Here is a 21455-nt window from a genome sequence, read left to right on the forward strand (position 1 = left end):
GCAGTTTTGGTCTCCTAACCTGAGGAAAGACGTTCTTGCCTTAGAGGGAGTACAGAGAAGGTTCACCAGATTGATCCCTGGGATGGCGGGACTTACATATGAGGAAAGACTAGATAGACTGGGCTTGTACTCGCTGGAATTTAGAAGACTGAGGGGGGATCTTATAGAAACATATAAAATTCTTAAGGGGTTGGAGAGGCTAGATGCGGGAAGATTGTTCCCGATGTTGGGGGAGTCCAGAACCAGGGGTCACAGCTTAAGGATAAGGGGGAAGTCTTTTAGGACCGAGATGAGAAAACATTTCTTCACACAGAGAGTGGTGAGTCTGTGGAATTCTCTGCCACAGAAGGTAGTTGAGGCCAGTTCATTGACTATATTTAAGAGGGAGTTAGATGTGGCCCTTTTTGCTAAAGGGATCAGGGGATATGGAGAGAAGGCAGGTACAGGCTACTGAGCTGAATGATCAGCCATGATCATATTGAATGGCGGTGCAGGCTCGAAGGGCCGAATGGCCTACTCCTGCACCTATTTTCTATGTTTCTATCTTGTATTACGATATAAAAATACTGGAATGGATGAATCATATCAGACGTTGAAAGGGTACAAGGCCACAAATATTTGTAAAACGTCTAAAGGATCACCATTACGTAAAACATTACCAGAAATGTGTAGTGTCACTGGAGTTCATGCAGAACACATTGCATCTTGGCAGCAGCATAACCTGACCCAGTTTATCTGAAATTAGTTTGTCCATGTCACCTTTACTCACTTAAAAAAAACCATATTAAAATCCTCAGCCGGGAACAACTACCACTGAGCTTTGTGATCAAAAATGCTACTGCATGTTCAAGTATTTGTGCTCTGCCTTCCAACATTTAGCAAAATAAATCGTACCAGTTTCTTGTCCAGCCTCAGCTTGTCAGAAAATGTTAAGAAATTAAATTGTAGGTTTGCTCTTGTAAGCAGCCACACTCCCATGTGGAGTTGGTTGGCTGTTTTCCAAGGTACTAAAAATTAAATTGCACCTTGGTTTATGAAACAACAATTTAGCCGCCAATTTCATAAAACAAAGCAGACAGATTGTTTTGGATTAAAACCTGTCTGGATTCATCCCTTTTTGTCTATCTGTCTGCTAGAAGAAGACAAATGTTTTCTGTGTATAGTGTGTCTGCATTATTTGTTGCTCCCTGTCCAAATGTCTATGTCATCAGGATGCCAGACTTAGCAACTAGCTCAGATCCAGATTGTGAATGATTCGAAAAGCACAATGCCTCAATAAAATGGAGAGCTTTGATTAACTCTTCCTACTGCATTGTAGAAACATAGAAAAATAGGTGCAGGAGTAGGCCATTCAACCCTTCGAGCCAGCACCGCCATTCAATATGATCGTGGCTGATCATCTAAAATCAATACCCCAATCCTGCATTTTCCCCATATCCCATGATTCCTTTAGCCCTAAGAGCTAAATCTAACTCTCTCTTGAAAACATCCAGTGAATTGGCCTCCACTGCCTTCTGTGGCAGAGAATTCCACAGATTCACAACTCTCTGGGTGACACATTTTTTCCTCATCTCAGCCTTATTCTTAAACTGTGACCCTTGGCTCTGGACTCCCCCAACATCGGGAACATGTTTCCTGCATCTAGCCTGTCCAATCCTTTAAGAATTTTATATGTTTCTATAAGATTCACTCTCATCCTTCTAAATTCCAGTGAATACAAGCCCATTCGACCCATTCTTTCATCATATGTCAGTCTCGCCATCCCGGGAATGAACCTGGTGAACCTATGCTGCACTCCCTCAATAGCAAAATTGTCCTTCCGCAAATTAGGAGGCCAAAATTGCACACAATACTCCAGATGAGGACTCACCGGGGCCCTGTACAACTGCAATAGGACCTCCTTGCTCCTAAACTCAAATCCTCTTGCAATTAAGGCAAACATGCAGATTTCTTCACTGCCTGTTGTACCTGCATGCTTACTTTCAGTTTCATGTATCAAAATAGCAATAAGTTGTCCCAAGGTTTTCTCTGAACTCACTAGTCTCATCAACCTATTCGACCAATAGTGGGGCTACTTTATAAAATAATGCTACCCATGATTATAATGATGTTCGGTAAAGACAAAGGCTCTTAAGCCCAACAAACAACTGCTTGTCATAAATTAATTCCCATTATCTATAATAACCCAAGGCTGTGAAACAAGGAAACGTTGCCTATTATGACAGTTCCATGTGGGCAGTTGTAATTGTATATCTGTCATCATGCCCTTCTACTCAGTCCTTGCTCTAAAGGCTACAATATAAAATGATCAATGATTCACCGTCTTTTGCTCTCCATGTATAAGACCATATAGCCATACGACATAGGAGAACAATTAGGCCATTCAACCCACCGAGTCTACTCCAACATTCAATCAAGGCTGATCGAATTTTCCTTCTCAATGCCATTTCCCTGCCTTCTCCCCATAAATCCTGACGTCCTTCCTAATCAAGAATCTGTCAATATCTGCTTTAAAAATAGCCTATGTCGTAGTCTCCACAGCTGTCTGTAGCAATGAATGTCACAGATTTGTCATCCCCTTCCTCCTTATCCCCATTCCGTGTAGCTTTGCAACACGTCCTCTCCCATTTCTTTAGCCCCCGAGACACCTTAGGGATTTAAATTCAATTAAATGTGTAATTTTGGAGAACCAACATCAGTGATAGCATTCATGAAACTATCAGAACTTTATTTTTAAATGCATCTCAAAAAGGGCCTGGTGGTCTACATCCCAGGGTACTCAAGGAGGTGGCTCTAGAAATTGTGGATGCATTGGTGATCATTTTCCAATGTTCAATACATTCAGGATCACTTCCTGTGGATTGGAGGGTAGCTAATGTTATCCCACTTTTCAAGAAAGGAGCGAGAGAGAAAACGGGGAATTATAGACCAGTTAGCCTGACATCGGTGGTGGGGAAGATGCTGGAGTCAATCATTAAAAAGGTAATAACGGAGCTTTTGGATGGCAGTAAAAGGATTGGTCCAAGTCAGCATGGATTTATAAAGGAGAAGTCCTGCTTGACTAATCTGGATTTTTTTGAGGAAGTGACAAGTAAAATGGATGAAGGGGAGCCAGTGGATGTAGTGTATTTAGACTTTCAGAAAGCCTTTGATAAGGTCTCACACGGGAGATTGTTGAGCAAAATTAGAGCACATGGTATGGGGGTAGGGTATTGACATGGATCGAGAATTAGTTGGCAGACAGGAAGCAAAGAGTAGGAATAAACGGGTCCTTTTCAGAATGGCAGGGAGTGACTAGTGGAGTGCCACAAGGGTCGGTGTTGGGGCCGCAGCTATTTACAATATATATTAATGATTTGGATGAAGGAATTAGAAGTAACACTAACAAGTTTGCAGATGACTAAAAGCTGGGTGGCAGTGTGAACTGCGAAGAGGATGTTAGGAGATTGAGGGTGACTTGGACAGGTTGGCTGAGTGGGCAGATGCAGTATAATGTAGATAAATGTGAGGTGACGGCAAAAACAAAGAGGCAGATTATTATCTCAATGGTGTCAGATTAGGTAAAGGGGAAGTCCAATGAGACCTAGGTGTCCTTGTACACCAATCACTGAAAGTAAGCGTGCAGGTACAGCAGGCAGTGAAGAAAGCTAATGGCATGTTGGCCTTCATAATGAGAGAATTTGAGTATAGGAGTAAAGAGGTCCTTCTGCAGTTGTATAGGGCCCTTGTGAGACCACATCTGAAGTATTGTGTGCCGTTTTGGTCTCCTAATTTGAGGAAGGACATCCTTGCTATTGAGGCAGTGCAGTGTAGGTTCACGAGGTTAATCCCCGGGATGGTGGGACTGTCATATGAGGAAAGATTGGAAAGATTGGGCTTGTATTCACTGGAGTTTAGAAGGATGAGAGGGGATCTTATAGAGACGTATAAAATTATAAAAGGACTGGACAACCTAGATGCAGGAAAAATGTTCCCAATGCTAGGGGAGTCCAGAACCAGGGGTCACAGTCTTAGAATAAAGGGGAGGCCATTTAAACCTGAGGTGAGAAGAAACTTTTTCACCCAGAGTTGTGAATTTGTGGAATTCTCTGCCACAGAAAGCAGTGGAGGTCAATTCACTGGATGAATTTAAAAGAGAGTTAGATAGAGCTCTAGGGGCTAGTGGAATCAAGGGATATGGGGAGACGACCGGCACAGGTTACTGATTGTGGATGATCAGCCATGATCACAATGAATGGCGGTGCTGGCTCGCAGGACCAAATGGCCTCCTCCTGTACCTATTGTCTATGTTTTCTATCTGGTTCACTAATGCCCCATAGGTACATAAATCTGCCATCCCTGCATGTGGTTCCAGATCTGCAACTGGTAAATGATCTGTTCTCTGACAGGGTTAGCTCTGACAAGCATTCAGTGAGTCAAAGATTACAGAACCACAGAACCACAAAGATTACAGGGCGGCACGGTAGCGCAGCGGTAGAGTTGCTGCTTTGCAGCGAATGCAGCGCCGGCGACTCAGGTTCGATCCTGACTACGGGTGCTGCACTGTAAGGAGTTTGTACGTTCTCCCCGTGACCTGCGTGGGTTTTCTCCGAGATCTTCGGTTTCCTCCCACACTCCAAAGACGTACAGGCATGTAGGTTAATTGGTTGGGTAAAATGTGAAAAATTGTCCCTAGTGGGTGTAGGATAGATAGTTAATGTACGGGGATCACTGGGCGGCACGGACTTGGAGGGCCGAAAAGGCCTGTTTCCGGCTGTAGATATATGATATGATATGATATATGATAGAACCGTACAGTACGAAAACAGGCCTCTCAGCCATTTGAGTCTGAGCCAATCGTCATGCAACCATTTATAGAAACCCTACATTAATGTCACTATTTTTAATCTCCACGTTCCCCTCTTTCCCCCCAAGATTCTATCACTCTTGGAGTTTAGGGATTAAGTTTAGAGGGAAATGGGCCAAATGGAGGCATGTGGGACTAGTGTAGATACGACATGTTGGCTTTTGAGGACAAGTTGGGCCGAAGGGCCTGTTTCCACCTGTAAGACTGTGTGACTTTATGACTATGACACTCACCTATACACTAGAAGTCAATACAGCTACCTGGCAGTGCATTTGTGAGTTGTGAGGAAAACAAAGCGCTCCAAGGTACCCCACACATTCACAGAGAGAATGTGCAAATACTGCACTGCAAAGGCTTTTAAAAATTAGATGCAGGATTTATCAGCAACCCTGGCCTGAGTATATAAAAAAAGAGGATGCCAAAGGAAGACAACTGGAAGTTGGAATGCATCACAGGAATGAACAGAATATAATGTATCCAAAAGTTAAATTAAATGTGTTGAATTTATTTTTATGTGGTTGTCAGAGTATTTCCATTGCTTTCATGAAATTTGTTTTTATTTCTTATTTCCCTCCCTTTACTCACCTTTTTCTTAAAATGGTTGCTGATTTTTGATTTTTCAGCTGTGAATAAAGGCTGGTTCTCCTGCTTTGCCTAAAATGTGTGTTGTTTTAGTGCCTTCTTTGCAGATGCTTTGTCCTTCCACTGCCATTTTCAATTGTTTGAGTTTTATTGTGTTTGCCTTTCTTGGCTTGTGAAGGTGATCTCAGTGAAGTCATGCTTCCAAAACTACACATAACCTGGCAGATTGCTTGTGCGAGCTGCCAAGCCTCTTCCAAAAGCTGGCGCTCACTTAATAAGAATAGCAACTCAAAGTAAAACAAACAACAGCGCTGAACTTTGGGCTCTGAGCAGGGACTACTGTTTCAGTAGCACAGAATACATTGAGCTCTGTGCGTCTTAGGTAGACTTCCAGTGTTTGCATATCACAACCCTTCATTGGGGTGGGAGCTGCTTTATGTCCTCGTCGTCCACCCTAGGTAGTTCTATGGAACTGGCAAAATTTGCAGCAAAGCATCAACTACGGTACTCGGAAGCACCAATTGCCATTTTTGATTGGTGGGGTTGACATACGAAAGACAATAGACAATAGACAATAGACAATAGGTGCAGTAGTAGGCCATTCGGCCCTTCGAGCCAGCACCGCCATTCAATGTGATCATAGCTGATCATTCTCAATCAATACCCCGTTCCTGCTTTCTCCCCATACCCCCTGACTCCGCTATCCTTAAGAACTCTATCTAGCTCTCTCTTGAATGTATTCAGAGAATTGGCCTCCACTGCCTTCTGAGGCAGAGAAAGAAGAGGAAGAAGTACCCTTCATTTATGTTTCTGTTTCTGCTTTGTCTATAATGTGTGAAAACAAACAATTGTACAGTTTGAGTGCCAGAAGAAATGACATTTTAAAAGTTTGAACAACGATTTTCACCTGACAGTTTGCTTTTGGTGAGAATTATCAGATAAAGCTATAAAGTTGAAAATTTAACTATTTTGTGGAGAAGGAGGCAAATTCAAATTTGAACATTTACCTGAACATCATCGTTGTAAGTAGTACTTTGTTCTCTCTAATGGACTCTCCATTGCATTTTGCGTCTTCTTTTCATTTACATTTTGGATCAAGCAACGTTGAATTTAGCCCCTCAAAACCTTGGCACATCTCTTCACTACAACTTTTACAATCACCTCTGCAAAAAGCATGCCTGCTAATTGGGATTTTGTTACTACTTTGTGGTGAGGCTGGCTAATTTGGGATGTTGAGTGGTCGTGTTGAAATAATATTGTCATCTTTTCCTTCTCCTGATCTACTCCAGGTACAGGCTTATGACATGATCTAGAGAAGAAATGATCTTTCACTGGGGTTGGAGCATCCTGTTGCTATGGTTCTCTCAATTCAAATGCAAGGCCAACTAGTTCTGATTGTGGAAGTTAACTGGGTGCCTCAACTTTTTTCCACAAAAATAAGCTTTATTCACAATGCATACTGTGTTATGATCATGGCTTGTTATTGCATTTTGTCACTGCACAAAGCCGTTTATTACCATTTATAATATGTCAACATCACTAATATTTCATGCTTTTAAAAATTTCAGCAGTGAAATGACTGTGAGATGGTTAACAGGCCCCAACGCTTCAATATCCAGTGGAGGTGAAATGTCACAGAACATTTGCAGTGGCTGCATCATGCTTCAGCATGTTTACTTTAGTTTACTTTTAGTTTAGTTTTCTGTATTATTGTCACGTGTATCGAGGTACAGACGACACATGATTATAATCAAGCTATCCACAGTGTATACATAAATGATAGAGGGTACAAGATTTGGTGCAAGATAAGTCTGATAAAATCCAATTAAAGATGGTTCAAGGACTCCAATGAGGTAGATGGGAGGTCAGGAATGCACACTAGCTGATGAGAAGATAGTCCAGTTGCCTGATAACAGCTGGGAAGAAACTGCCGATATGTGTTTTCAAACCTCTGTACACCTTGTCTCCTCTATGTCCCATGGTTCTGTTCTCACTCTTCATCCGTCCAAATGAAGCAAGGACAGAGTTCCAGAGTACACACCTTTCACCCTACCAGCCTCTGCATTCAATACATCATCCTACGTCATATCCGTCACCTCCTATGCGATCCCACCACTAATCATATCTTCCCATCTCCACCTCTCTCCACCTTATGCAGAGACAGCTCCCTCAGCAACTCCTTGGCACACTCATCCTTTCCCACACAAGCCACGGCCTCCCCAGGTATTTTCCCCTGCAACTGCAATGATGCAACACCTGTCCTTATATCTCCTCCCTCAACTCCATCCAAGGACCCCGACAGAGGTTCATAGGTACTTCCTCCAACCTCATCTACTGCATCCACTGTATGCGATGTGGGCCCCAGAATATCGGCGACACATAGACCATTTTGCTCAGTACTATGTGATCTCCCGGTCGCTATCAATTTTAACTCCCTTCCCATTCCGATATTAACCTTTCAGTCCTGTACCCCCCACCCCATTGCCAAAGTGAGGCCACATGCAAATTGGAGTGAAACACCTCATGTTTCACTTGGGTGACTTTACAATGCAGCAGTATGAACGTTTAATTCTCTAATTTTAAGTAACTTGCACGTTAACACTCCCCTTCCCCTTTGCCCCCTTCCTCTACCCTAATTGTTTAACCATCTTCACAGTTCACACTAAAGTATCCCTCTTGAGATCACACATTCCTTAGCCAACAATTGGTCTACAAGGGAACCATCCTGCCTGAGTCATCTGTTGCCAGCCCTGATTTGTCCTGGTCTTTTCTCACCTCCAGTTCTTTACCCTTGCCTCCCTACAACCCTCTACTTTCCGTCTGAAGAAGTTCTTGACCCGAAACATCAACTATCCTTTTCCTCCAGAGATGCTGCCTGACACATGACGTTACTCCAGGACTTTGTGTCTATCTCACTTTTGCTCCGATTGATTCTGGCTCCCGAGGCCAGTTAAAACTGGACACAAATGCTGATTAATCTGAATACAAAGAAGAGGCTTTGACTGGAGTGCTCCCACTGCTTCAGATTATCATTCCTCTTGTGCTCATGCCCTTCCTGGTGGATTCTGTCAATGGCTTACTCACTTACAAAGGAGAACAGGCTTGATTGGCTCCAGGTTTGATCAGGAAACAATTCATTTCCCATCCATTAATTTGGGCCTCTGTGTAACTTTAAAAATACAATTCTAAACTCTAAAAAATACAGACCCACCTCGATTAACCTTTCTTGATAGGATAATCCTCATTCTGTGGACTCAATCTGCGGACGAATTTCTTCGGACAGCCTCAAGTTAAGCTACTAAAACTCTTTAATATTCTAGATGTGTTCTCACCAACACCTTGTGTGATTGTAACAAAACTTTCCTGTTTCTATACTGCGACTCTCGTAATATTTGCCCTGTTAATTACTTGCTATGCCTACTTACTAACTTTCAGTGAATCATGCACAAAATCATGCATATAGATCCCTCTGAACTTTACCTATTTGTGGTAATTAAGATAATAATACAGATAATAATATAAATCAGAAAATAATTTGCCTTTTAATTCCTCTCACCAAGATGCAATACCACACTTTCCCACTTTCACCTCACTGTAACTCAGTTCACGTGACAATAAACTAAATTAAACTAAATTAAACTAAACTAAACTAAAAACTCAATTTGCCAAGTTTTTACATACTCATTCCATTTATCGATATATTGAAGTCATTGAAGGTGAAGTCATGGTGCGGGCTCATCCAATCTCAGAACTAAATACAATTAATGTCCTATTATGTTGCAAGAGCTGTAGAAATTAATGTGTAGAAAGGAACTTCAGATGCTGGTTTAAACGGAAGATAGACACAAAATGCTGGAGTAACTCAGCGGTTCAGGCAACATCTCTGGAGAGAGGGAAAACATCACCCATTCCTTCTCTCCAGAGATGATGCCTGTCCTGCTGAGTTACTCCAGCATTTTGTGTCTATCTGCAGAAATTAATGTTCCTGTAAGCTATTACCAGTTATGCAGAATAGAAGGAAACTTATTTGGACATTCTGCATGGTACTTCCTTGAGCTTTATTCTGTTGCAAATCTCAGTTTTAATTTATGTTTGTCACACATGATCCAATATTAAGAATATCTCCAATAGCCAGTCTTCTTGCATTTGACACGTGCAATTGCAACAGCCAAATTAACAGGCAATTAATTCTGAAAAGATCCAGAGAACAGGTGGGATGGAGGAATACAAATTGAAAAAATAACTTTTAAAGTGGGTAAAAGGTTTTCTGCATAGCAGGGAGGACGCCTGCTCATGGAAAAGATCAGATTGATAAAGATAAAAGAAGAATACCTCAAACTGCTCCAAGAGCTGTGTCTCTGCAATTGTGTTTGCAAATGCATCATTGACTTTCTCATCAGTCTGAAGAAGGGTCTCGACCCGAAACGTCACCCATTCCTTCTCTCCTGAGATGCTGCCTGACCTGCTGAGTTACTCCAGCATTTTGTGAATAAATACCTTCTCATCAGCAGTTCTCAATGTATTTAGCGTCATAGGGTCCTACAGAGCCCGTTTGGCCCAACTTGCCCACACCTCCCATCCACACTAGTCCCACCTGCCTGCGTTTGGCCCATATCCCTCTAAACCTGTCCTGTCCGTGTACCTGTCTAAATGTTTCTTAAAATTTGTAATAGTCGCTGCCTCAGCTACCTCTTCTGGCAGCTCGTTCCATACACCTACCACCCTTTGTGTGAAAAGGTTACCCCTCAGATTCCTATTACATCTTTCCCCCTTCATCTTAACCCTATGTCCTCCGGTTCTCAATTCCCTTACTCTGTACCCTTTCCAACTTGACAAAATCTTTCCTGTAACCTGGTGCCCAGAACTGAACACAATGTAGCCTCACCAACATCTTATATAACTGCAACATGACCTTCCAACTTCTATACTCAATGCTCTGACTGATGAAGGCCAATGTGCCAAAAGCCTTTTTGACCACCCATTCTACCTGTGCTGCCTTCAAGGAACTATGTACCTGCATTTCAATATCTCAGTAACAAAATCTCCTCCTCACTGACTATCAACACAGGTGCACCTGAAGCCTGCATGGTTATCCCCCTGTTCTCCTCTCTTTACTTGCATGGCTGTGTGGGCACAGTTCAGTACCATTTAAAAATGAACCAATAACACCACTGTTGTTAGCCACATCATTAGTGAGTCAGTCTACGGAAGAGATATAGAACATTTAGTTGAGAGATGCCACAACAACAACCTCTCTGTTAATGCCATGTAAGCCAAGGAACTAATTGTTAACCTTGGACAGGAGAGGTTAGTAGACCACGTGCCAGTTGTCATTGGCGAGTCAGCAATGGAGACAGGTAGTAGCATCAAATTCCCAGAATGTTAGCAAATCTAACCACTGCGCTGCTCATAGATAGAATCATGGTGAACCAATGCTTCTACTTTCTTCAAAGTTTAAAGACATTTAGCATGTCTACAAATACTCTCACAAAATTCAACAGCTTTACTGTTTACTACGGCAGCACAGAGGCACAGCGGTAGAGTTGCTGCCTTACAGCGAACGCAGTGCCGGAGACTCAGGTTCGATCCTGACTACGGGCATCGTCTGTACGGAGTTTGTACGTTCTCCCCGTGACCTGCGTGGGTTTTCTCCGAGATCTCCGGTTTCCTCCCACACTCCAAAGACGTACAGGTATGTAGGTTAATTGCCTGGGCAAATGTAAAAATTGTCCCTAGTGGGTGTAAGATAGTGTTAGTATGCGGGGATCGCTGGGCGGCGCGGACCCGGTGGGCCGAAGGGCCAGTTTCTGCGCTGTATCTCTAAATCTAAAAAAAATCTACTGTAGAAAGCATCCTGACTGGTTGTATCAAGGCCTGGTAGGGCAATACCAACACGCAGGAATGCAAAGAGACTGCAGAGAGTGTGCACTCAGCCCGGTCCACCATGGCCACAGCCCTCCCCACCATAGTAAACATATAATGAACCACTGCCTGAAGAAGGTGGCATCTATCATCAAGGATCCACACCATCTGAACCATGCCCTCTTCTCACTGCTGCCACCATGCAGGAGATACTAAAGCCTGATGTCCCACACAACCAGGTTCTGGAACAGCTACTTTCCTGCAGCCATCAGATGCTTGAACCAATTGAACAACCTTACTTTTCCTGCCTCAGCAATGGAACACTATAGACCATGTCTTCCTCTACCATGGACTTGTTTACTGACGTGTTTTTCACTCATGGTTTATTTTGCAGTAATTTGCACAGCTTTTCTCGGTCTCGTATAATTTATATTTTATGTGTTGTCTGAGTCTATGTACCTGTGACATAGCCGCAAGTAAGTTTTTCATTGTCCCTGTACCTTATTGTACTTGTGCACATGACAATAAACTCAATTTGAATTGACTTGACTTGAAATACTGTTAAGCTTGAAATGAATAAAGATGGCAGGTGCAATAGTATGACACTGAAATCTTTGCAGAGGACAATTGTTCAGGCTCAGACAAGGCAAAGAACAAAGTGAAAGCATATCTATGATGCTATTGTTGCCCATGATATAATAAATGCCAATTTGATTTACCACTGTCAATTCCCCAGATTATGGTGTTCACCTTCACATTAGCCATATATTCATCCTGAAAATGAAACCAATAATTCCAAGAGGAATTGAGAATGTCGCATGGAGACAGAAGGATGCTCTTGGGACAGCTGCATGAACAATCTTCTGTGACATTGAAATACTGAAGTAAAATTCCCAAAGGTGTCCTCATTATCTCCTGATAGTTTTAAGTGTGCCTAACTATATTTTTTCTCTTCCGATGGCATAAGGTGAATGCCTTGCGTTAGAATCATGGATCCTCTGAGCAGCTTTTGTGTAAAGCAGCTTTAGATGAAGGTGGAATTAGATTGACTCTAATGGACCCGCATCCCACTGAGAAAAGGTCTGCCAACAGTCATTAGCCAGGTTGACGAGGGAATGGGGTATCAAAGGTTTGCCAGAGCCCTTGGAACCACATCCCAACTTCAGAAAACGTAAAGAAACCGGAAAAGGAAACATAAACTCAAAGGGAACTTTCTGCATAATTCTCATTCACCTAACAGCTAGTTGTTGAATATGACTCCATTCTTCAAACTGACAGCACAGAAGTTAATTAATTACAGTTGGATCTGGAAAAAATTGGCTCGTGGATCAGCAAAGATGTTCCTGGCATTGCATTCACTGAGTGAAAGTGGGTCCACTGTGTTGAGAAGGCCAGACAGGTATGGAAGAATATGTTGTACGCTTATATGTGCTCAGAAAATGAGTAATGGTAAAGAAGTCCTGTATGGTGCTTATCTATCGCTGGGGTGGGGAGTGTGGGGGTGGGGAATGATGGCAAACAGATGTACTCAGGTAGCCTCCTGAGCAGAGTAGTAGTAACCTGAGCAACACCGTGTGACATTGCAGCTTGATTGATGCCCACTGTTGCACCATCTGGGATCTGAGCATTGCCAGTGGCATCAAGAGGGACAGCTGCATTCACCTTCACAATCACTGGTACAGAATAACTCGCAGGCAGGCACAATGCTCGGAACCCTCCTTTAACTTCTTGCAAAGGACGTGGACCATCTGCTTCCTGAGACTTAATCTAATCATAAAGGACATGCCAAACCCTCAACAAAGTAGCTGTCCATCTGTGTCGAAATTCATGGGGTATTAGAGTCATAGAGTCATACAGCATGGAAAAATGCCCTTCAACCCATTGTGCCCAGAGCAACTGTCAGGCACAAATTTGCACTAATTTAACAATAATCCCATTTTACTCCCCTCACATTTTGTTCCCAGTACTATTTCTCAGATGTTTGTGCATCTCAGCCATTTTTAAACTGAAATAGCTTCAATGTCAATTTAGAACCAAAGTGCTTGTTAACTCTTTAAATATGGTTAATCTCAGGGCAGAAAAATAACAGCCAGGAAGGTATTTTAATTTCATTGTGAAGTAATGATTCCTTTGTAAAATGCATTAGAAGTATTCAGGTGATAAGGTCTGGCAACCGCAATAACATGCAGTAATAACATTAATAGACTGAGGCAACATGGAAACAGTGTACCTGGTCCTCTGCCAGTTTTTTTGTGGAGCTATCCATTTTATTCCATTCCCCTGTTCCTTTTATGTAACTATGTGACTCTTAGCTTCGTTCAAGCATTTATCCAATTCATTTTTGAAAATCATTATTGAATCTGTTTTTCCTTTGCAGCAAGTGCATTGCAGACCAAAGCAAAACTAAAATTAAATGCAAGCAAGACAGTAATATAATGCAATAATAAAAATGCAATCAATAGTGTCATTCAGCAATGACACTAAACTGGTTAATATCCTACAGGGCACTACTGACACCGTCAATATGTCTGATGTGCCTTTACAATCAATGCAGATACCATCTACTTTGCTGTGACTTTCTTTCATTCTCAGGATTTGGGCATTGCTGACAAGGCTAACATTTATAGCCCAGCCCGAGCTAATCGGCAGTGGTTGAGTTTGAGTTTAGTTTATTGTCACGTTACCGAGGTAAAGTGGAAAGCTTCAGTGTGTGCTAACCAGTTAGTGGAAAGGCAATACATGATTACAATCAAGCCATACACAGTGTATAGATACATGATAAAGGGAATAACATTTAGTGCAAGATAAAGTACAATAAAGTCTGATCAAAGATAGTCCGAGGGCCTCCAATGAGGTAGATAGTAGCTCAGTACTGTTCTCCAATTGTTGGTAGGATGGTTCAGTTGGTTGAGGTGGTTCAGATGTTGAGTTGTGCTATCTGTCTCAGAAAATAACTGCAGATGTTTGTACAAATCGAAGGTATAAACAAAATAATGGAGTAACTCAGCAGGTCAGGCAGCATCTAGGAGAGAGGGAATGGGTTACATTTTGGGTCGGGACCCTTCTTCAGGTCTGAAGAAGGGTCTTGACCTGAAACGTCACCCATTCCCTCTCTCCTAGATGCTGCCTGACCTGCTGAGTTACTCCAGCATTTTGTGATACCTGTGCTATCTGTCTACATTGCTGCAGTAGTTGTGGTGAAGTTGGCTTTGCATTGGCAGTTGTGTTAGGCAGGAAGTTCCAGACGGTTCGGTAAGTAAAGTGTTGTAGGTTGCCATGGCAAAGTATGTTTCCAACCTATTTGACTCTCTTCAACTTGTGAAGGAGCTCTGTCACATGGACTAGTCAAGCAGCAGCCTGCCGTACCACACTCAACAAATGGTACCTCTCAGGCCTTGCCAAGACTTGTTCACAGTAAGCAATGCTGCGTGCCAAGCCTGACCCCACAGAGTGATGTTGTGTCAAGTTTTTGTGCCCTCTCACAAAGGCAGGGGGTAGGAAAGACAATGACACTGGTTAGAAATAGCAATTACAAAGCCCTTTGCACAAACTACATGTCCACACTTACAAGAGCATCATCCAGGAGGAATAAACAAAAGGGAACAAATGGGTGAGAGAGAAGGAAATCTCCTTAAAACAATGCAATTCTCACCGTTATGAATACAAAATGGCTTGATAAGCTGTCTCAATATGTCAGTCACTGCCAATTATGATAATAATGGACTAAAAGGATATTGCAAAGGCAAAGGGCTGTGAGTCCAACTAATACTTTAATTACTCCTGTTTGTATTGGAAAGAGAATACCACCATTTATGGCACCACAATGGAGCTGTTCCTGGACCTGTGCCAAGGACCTGTTTTCAATCCTGACCTTTTGTGCTCTCACTGTGCGGAGCTTACATCCCAGAGTCATGTGGATTGGAAGATTAATTGGCCCAATCCAATTGATGGAGTCAATGGAGTGACTCCATTGAGTGTCAAAATCTGGGAGGTGTTGATGAGAATGTCAAGAGAATAAAAGATCAGATTAATATAAAATGGGTGGTTTATGGTCAGCATGGACTTGATGGGCCAAAGGTCCTGTTTCTGTGCTGTATTTCGTCATAGATCTATGAAAAAGATTTACAAATAATTAGTAGTTTTCACTCCTTTAAGATTTCCCAGAGCGTTTTACAGCCAATGAAAAGCATTTGAAGAGTAGTTAATCTTGTGATGCTTGAAAAATAACAATCAAATTCCCAGCAAGATCCCATCAACTGCTGTGATAATGGCACATGATGCTGAGTGAAACTAAGGCCTCCCCTACTCTCCTTCAATGTAGAGCCATGGGATTCTTTACATTAACCAGAAAACCAGCAAGGCTGTAGTTCAGCATTGGTTCTGACTGTACCATGCACTCCAGCGCATGTCCTCTGCTCTGCTGAAATTCAGCGTGGAGCATAAACTTGAGTCTCTGGAGTGGGAGTAAAACACAAAAACTAGTGACTCAGATGTACGGCACACAGAGCAATGAAGGAAAGATATTTTTAAAATTCATAATTGAATGCCATTTCTTTGGATTTATAGAAAAGGTTATTTGTCATATTTCCAGACATCGTTCGATTGTTTGAAATTTGAAACTGCCCCAAGATTGTCACTTTTGTAAGTGGGAGACTAAATACGGCTGCAAAATTATTATTATATGAGACTTATTCTGACTGTACATATTATTTCGTTTATTGCAGTCTTGGTGGAGATGCCAAGGTTCTTGTAAAGCAATTAAAGAAGAACTATGGCAGTTCCGCATCAACAATTCAATTATTTTCATTTTTTAAATCTCAGCTAAAGTAACAGCTGAGCTGGGAGAAGAGCAGGTGCAGGTAGGTTGGGCACTTGATGGCTGAGGTGCGAGTGCATGGAGATTTGTACAAGATACACGGGAGATTGTAGCAGGTTCCTCACAACCATTAGCCAGATGAACAGCTCGACCATTGGCAAGAAAGCAAAGATAGAGAGGTAGGGATTCTTGATGCTTGCACCATAATGGGTGGCATCCAGTAATGAGAATGAATGCAATGGGCATATTGTTAGTTTGTGAGGGGGAGGGGGGGGGGGGAGGGTGGTCAAATAGTAAGACACTGGTTCTGGCTTAACCGGCTTTATTGGTTTGGTTTATGAAAACACCCCAGTACCTGCAGGATGTTGAGAAGTGAAGTGAATACACATACAAAATGTCATCTGCCTATTGCTTGACAGGGAAAATAATTTCAAACATCGTCCGAACCGTCCCGAGGAACTATTCCCTTTGTCTGAAAGCAGGAACGGGGTACTGATTTTGGATGGTCGGCTATGATCATGTTGAATGGCAGTGCTGGCTCGAAGGGCCAAATGGCCTACTCCTGCACCTATTTTCTGTTTCCAGGTTTCTATGTCTCGTTTGGGATTCCGTCCATCAAGAGGCAAAATGGACATGGCTTTGTAGATCAACACTGAGTCCAATACAAGGATAGTATAATCCACTATACATGGGTTATTTCAACCTTAAACAAATATATTTAAGTTTATCAATACAAAGAGTCCAGAGAGAGTCATATTTGTTTGCCCTCAGAAATTTGTCACCAACTTGCATCTCCCACATCATGATTGTGCAAGGTGTGAATTTAAGTCACAGATCCACCACTGACCAAGTGCCTGGTTGAGTGCAGCTTCAGCAATACACAAGAAACACAACATCATAGCAACTCATTTGATAGACACCCAATTCACAATCATTCGCTCGCTCCACAAGGGATACACAGTAGCAGCATGTTTGTACCATCTACTATATGCACTGCAGCAACTCGTCAAGACATCTTCCAAGCCCACAAGCTCTAACAGCTCGAGGGACAAAGCCAACAAAATCATAGGGACTCCACCACCTGGAAGTTGTCCTCCATGTCACACACCATCCTGACTTGGATACATATCACCATTCCCTCACCACTGCTGGATCAAAATCATGGACCTGTCTTTGCAACAGCATTGTAGGTTTATTCACACCTCATGGACTGTGGTAGTTCATGAAAGCAGCTCACCAACACCGTCTCCGGGGCAATTAGAGATGGAGAATTAAAAATGTATAAAGGAACTGCAGATGCTGGTTTTCTCCCGAAGATAGACGCAAAGTGCTGGAGTAACTCAGTGTGTCAGGCAGCATCTCTGGAGAAAAAGGATGGGTGATGTTTCAGGTCGGAACCCTTCTGAAAGTCTGAAGAAAGGTTCCGACCTGAAATGTCACCCATCCCTTTTCTCCATAGATGCTGCCTGACCCGCTCAGTTAGCCCAGCACTTTGCGTCTATCTTGGACAATTAAATGCTGGCTCAGCCTGAAAACCCCACATCTCTTGAATTAATATTAAAAAGTGTTTAATCCCAATGCAAATTGGGATCAAGAATGGCTGTCTTAACCCCAATCGTCTTCTCAATCTTTCTCACCACCATTTAATATCTCACCACCACCAAACTTCCTGCTCGAGTGGAGTTAATTACAGCATGAATGGGAAACTGCTCAACCTTTCTTAGTTCCATTTTATTCCCAAAGTCATTTCAACCTCAGTCAATGCAGTGTACTGTCCAGATGGCAGTTGTGTTTTCATATTCTCAAGACCAAACTCAAAATTATAAACCATGTATTTACTGAAACAAAAAATGAACGGGTTCCAACACAAGATATCTATCAAACAATGGTCCTGTACCAATTTGATCACATTGCCTAACATCAAACTCCAACAATAAACAAATCCCTTTATCTCCTTCTTTTTCTGTACCCTACCCTGGTCTGCTCCTGTTTCTCCTGCTATCCTGTGCCCCTTTCCCCGTTTTTCTCCGTCCCCTTTCACCTGTATCCCTCCCTCTGGCTTTACATTTCAATCCTCTTCTCTCCTTTTCTGACAACCTTTTGTCTTCTATTCATCTGCAGCCTTTGTCCACCTATCTGCAAAACAACCCTCTCTCACCTGTATCACCGAAACATTTCCATGCTTTGTCCTGCATCCACCTCTCTTCTCCAGCTTCCTCTCCCTTACTCAATCCCTCTGGAGCAGTGTCCCAATCTGAAATGTTGCCTAGTCCTCCTGAGATTTTGCCTGACCCACTGAGTTCCTCAAGCGTTTATGTTCTTTGGTAAACCACCATCTGCAGTTCCCAATGTTTCCATGGTATACCATAAGACCCTTGGTAAAGTCGATCATTTTCTGTGACTCAGAGTTACCGTTCAATAAAGACAGATACTGATAATGTAATTCATTATTGGCTTAGTTTAGTTGAGAGATGCCGCATGGAATCAGGCCCTTTGGCCCATTGAGTCCACACTGAGCATTGGTGACCTGTTCACTATTTTATCCCTCTTTCACACCCTACACACTAGTGCCAATTTACAGAGGCCAATTAACCTACAAACCCGTACATCTTCGGGATGTGGGAGGAAACCCGAGCACACGGAGAAAACCCATGCAATCACAGGGAGAGCATGCGGAGAGCACGCAGACAGCACCAGAGGTCAGGATCAACAATGGGTCTCTGCCATTGTGAGGGGTCAGCTCTACCACTTCAGTGCACTTTCCCCATCTGAGAAATAGAGTTCAACGGTCAAGGCCCCAACCCCAGCACTAAGTTCATCATTTGCTGCATAGCCTTACCCCACTGCATGCTTCAGAGACTTGGATTACCTACAGCACACAACTCCCGAGGGATACTGCAAATGCATCTCTGCTAAATACTCCAAGTCCATTGGCACGCTGAATGAACCAAAGTCATCAAGCATTCTAAGGTTTGATCCGCATTCTACAGTATCAAGACTCTGATCATGCTCAACCAGCTCATTTGGGAAGTAGGGAACAAAGAACTGCAGACACTGGTTTATACCAATGGTAGACATTACGTACTGGAGTAACTCAGCAGGTCAGGCAGCATCTCTGGAGAAAAAGGATAGGTGGCATTTCAGCCCAAGAAGGGTCCCTATCCAAAACATCACCCATCTTTTTTTCTCCAGAGATGCTGCCTGACCCGCTGAGTTACTCCAGCACTTCACTGGGTCCATGGCTTGAATGCCCAACCACAAACTCCCGAATCAGGCCCTTTACTTTGAGTTCTGCTATGGCAAGAGAAAATAGAGGAATTTCTATCAGGAAGATAGAGGAATCCATTCAAGGATATCCTCATATCCTCCTTCAAAACATGTAACATCTCCACTGATTGAGCAGCATTGTAGCACAGCTAGTAGACCCAGTGCCTTATAGTTTCAGGGATTCGGGTTCAATCCCAATTGTATGGAGTTTGCACATTTTTCCTGTGATCACAAAGGTTTCCTCTGGGTATTTGTTTATTTTTCCCACCTCCAGTGGATATTGATTGGTAAGTTGATTTGCAATTTGTATAAAGGTAAACCAGAATCTGAAGGGATTTAGTGAGAAAGTGGGGAGATTAAAATGGGATTAATGCAGAATTGGAGTAAATGGCTGGTTAAGGTTGGTGCAAACTCAATGGTGGCCAAAGGGTCTATTTCTCTCCTGTTTCTTTCCATGACTTTGTGACCAATATTACCAACAAACTTTCTTGGAACAACCACTTTAAAGCTTTAGTCAAAAAAGCACCCAACACTACTACTTCCTCAGGAGACTGAAGAAATTCAGTGTGTCTCCAAGATTCTTACAAACCTCTAAAGATGTACCATATAAAGTATACTGTTGGGTTGCATCACAGCTTGGTTTGGAAACAGCTCTGCCTAAGACCACAATATTTTTTTCAGAGAGTTGTAGATGCAGCCTGGTCCATCACACGGCCCAGACTACTCCATATTGACTCCATTTACATTTACCTTTTGAACTTATGTTTGGTTTGATTGTATTCAGATATAGTATCTGATTTGCTTGGACAACACACAAAAGCTTTTCACTGTACCTTTGGTGTGCATAAATATAATAAGCCTAAAGCTAAACCTAAAGTAGCAGAAGAATTGAACCTCCTCCCAAGGTACGTCATATTTATCCTGCCAAAGTGCTCCTGCGGTGTCGATGGCAGAGTCTGTGCGTCTTCAAAATGGCTTCACCAGGCACCCCAGACCCCTCAATACTGGACTGGACGCAAATCATCTCCAATCTTGAGTGACTGCAAAAGAAAGTGTAAAATCAAGGTGTTTACATCTTTATTCATCTATAATGTTTAGCTGGCTCGTGAAGGCCAGCCTCAATGGATTAAAAATGGAAAAGAAAAAATGGAGGCACACAACGACATTAATGTATTTGAGCATTGATCCACCTTCTGAGAGCAGGTTTGTTGCCTTCTATCGCAACTCTATTAAAACCTAAAGTGGAGAGATTGGAGACAGTTTGGAGGATGTCTCACATAGTTCCCACTGATTAAAACTGAGATAATTAAAATTAATTTTCACCTTAGTTCCACAAAGTTATTTTCAGATTTCTAGAAGGGGAATGAACAATAAAAGTCAATTTATGCCTGAAAATTCCTATTATCAAAGAACAGGTCTGTAAACATGTGTCATTGTATTGAATCATGCCTTTAGCATTCACAGTGTGGTTGTTCATTGCGCCTCCACCACCACAGATGTGATATTGAGTGTTCTTTACAGCCATAGGAACAAAGGGTGTGCAATTTGAATTACTCATTTAATGGGACTTAGATTTTCTTTATGGATTCCTCAGAGGCTATTATTCTTTATGTGGCAGCAAACGGTCTGCCCTCTGTCCCTACTTTAGTACAGAACAAAAACAGAGGTGTGCTTACCTCAATGATACTCCCCTGGATAGTGAATCACTGGCCAAGACTGATCCAGGTGTCAAATCAAGACATTGTTTCTTAAAGAAAGATTCTCATTGCTCCTCTGTGCACAGTTTCAACAAGTGTTATTACCACCATAGCGGCAGGATCTACAATAAGAACAAGGGGCCAACAATTTGTAACTGGCATCAATGGCAGAAGATGGACCTTGTACACGTAGCCATATAGCCCAGCAGAGATGGCTGGGAATTGGGAGAGGTCTCCTTCTTCTATCTCAATATTCTGCTGTTTCCCACCTTCCAGAGGACATAAACCATAGCACCAGTTGCTAATTCCATGTGATTGAACAGCTGGAACAAGAACATCACAGAGAAAGAGAACTAGAAAATGCTCAAAAGGCCAGGCAACATCT

Source organism: Rhinoraja longicauda, chromosome 1 (genome assembly GCF_053455715.1).
Source record: "Rhinoraja longicauda isolate Sanriku21f chromosome 1, sRhiLon1.1, whole genome shotgun sequence".
NCBI classification, from domain to species: Eukaryota; Metazoa; Chordata; class Chondrichthyes; order Rajiformes; family Arhynchobatidae; genus Rhinoraja; species Rhinoraja longicauda.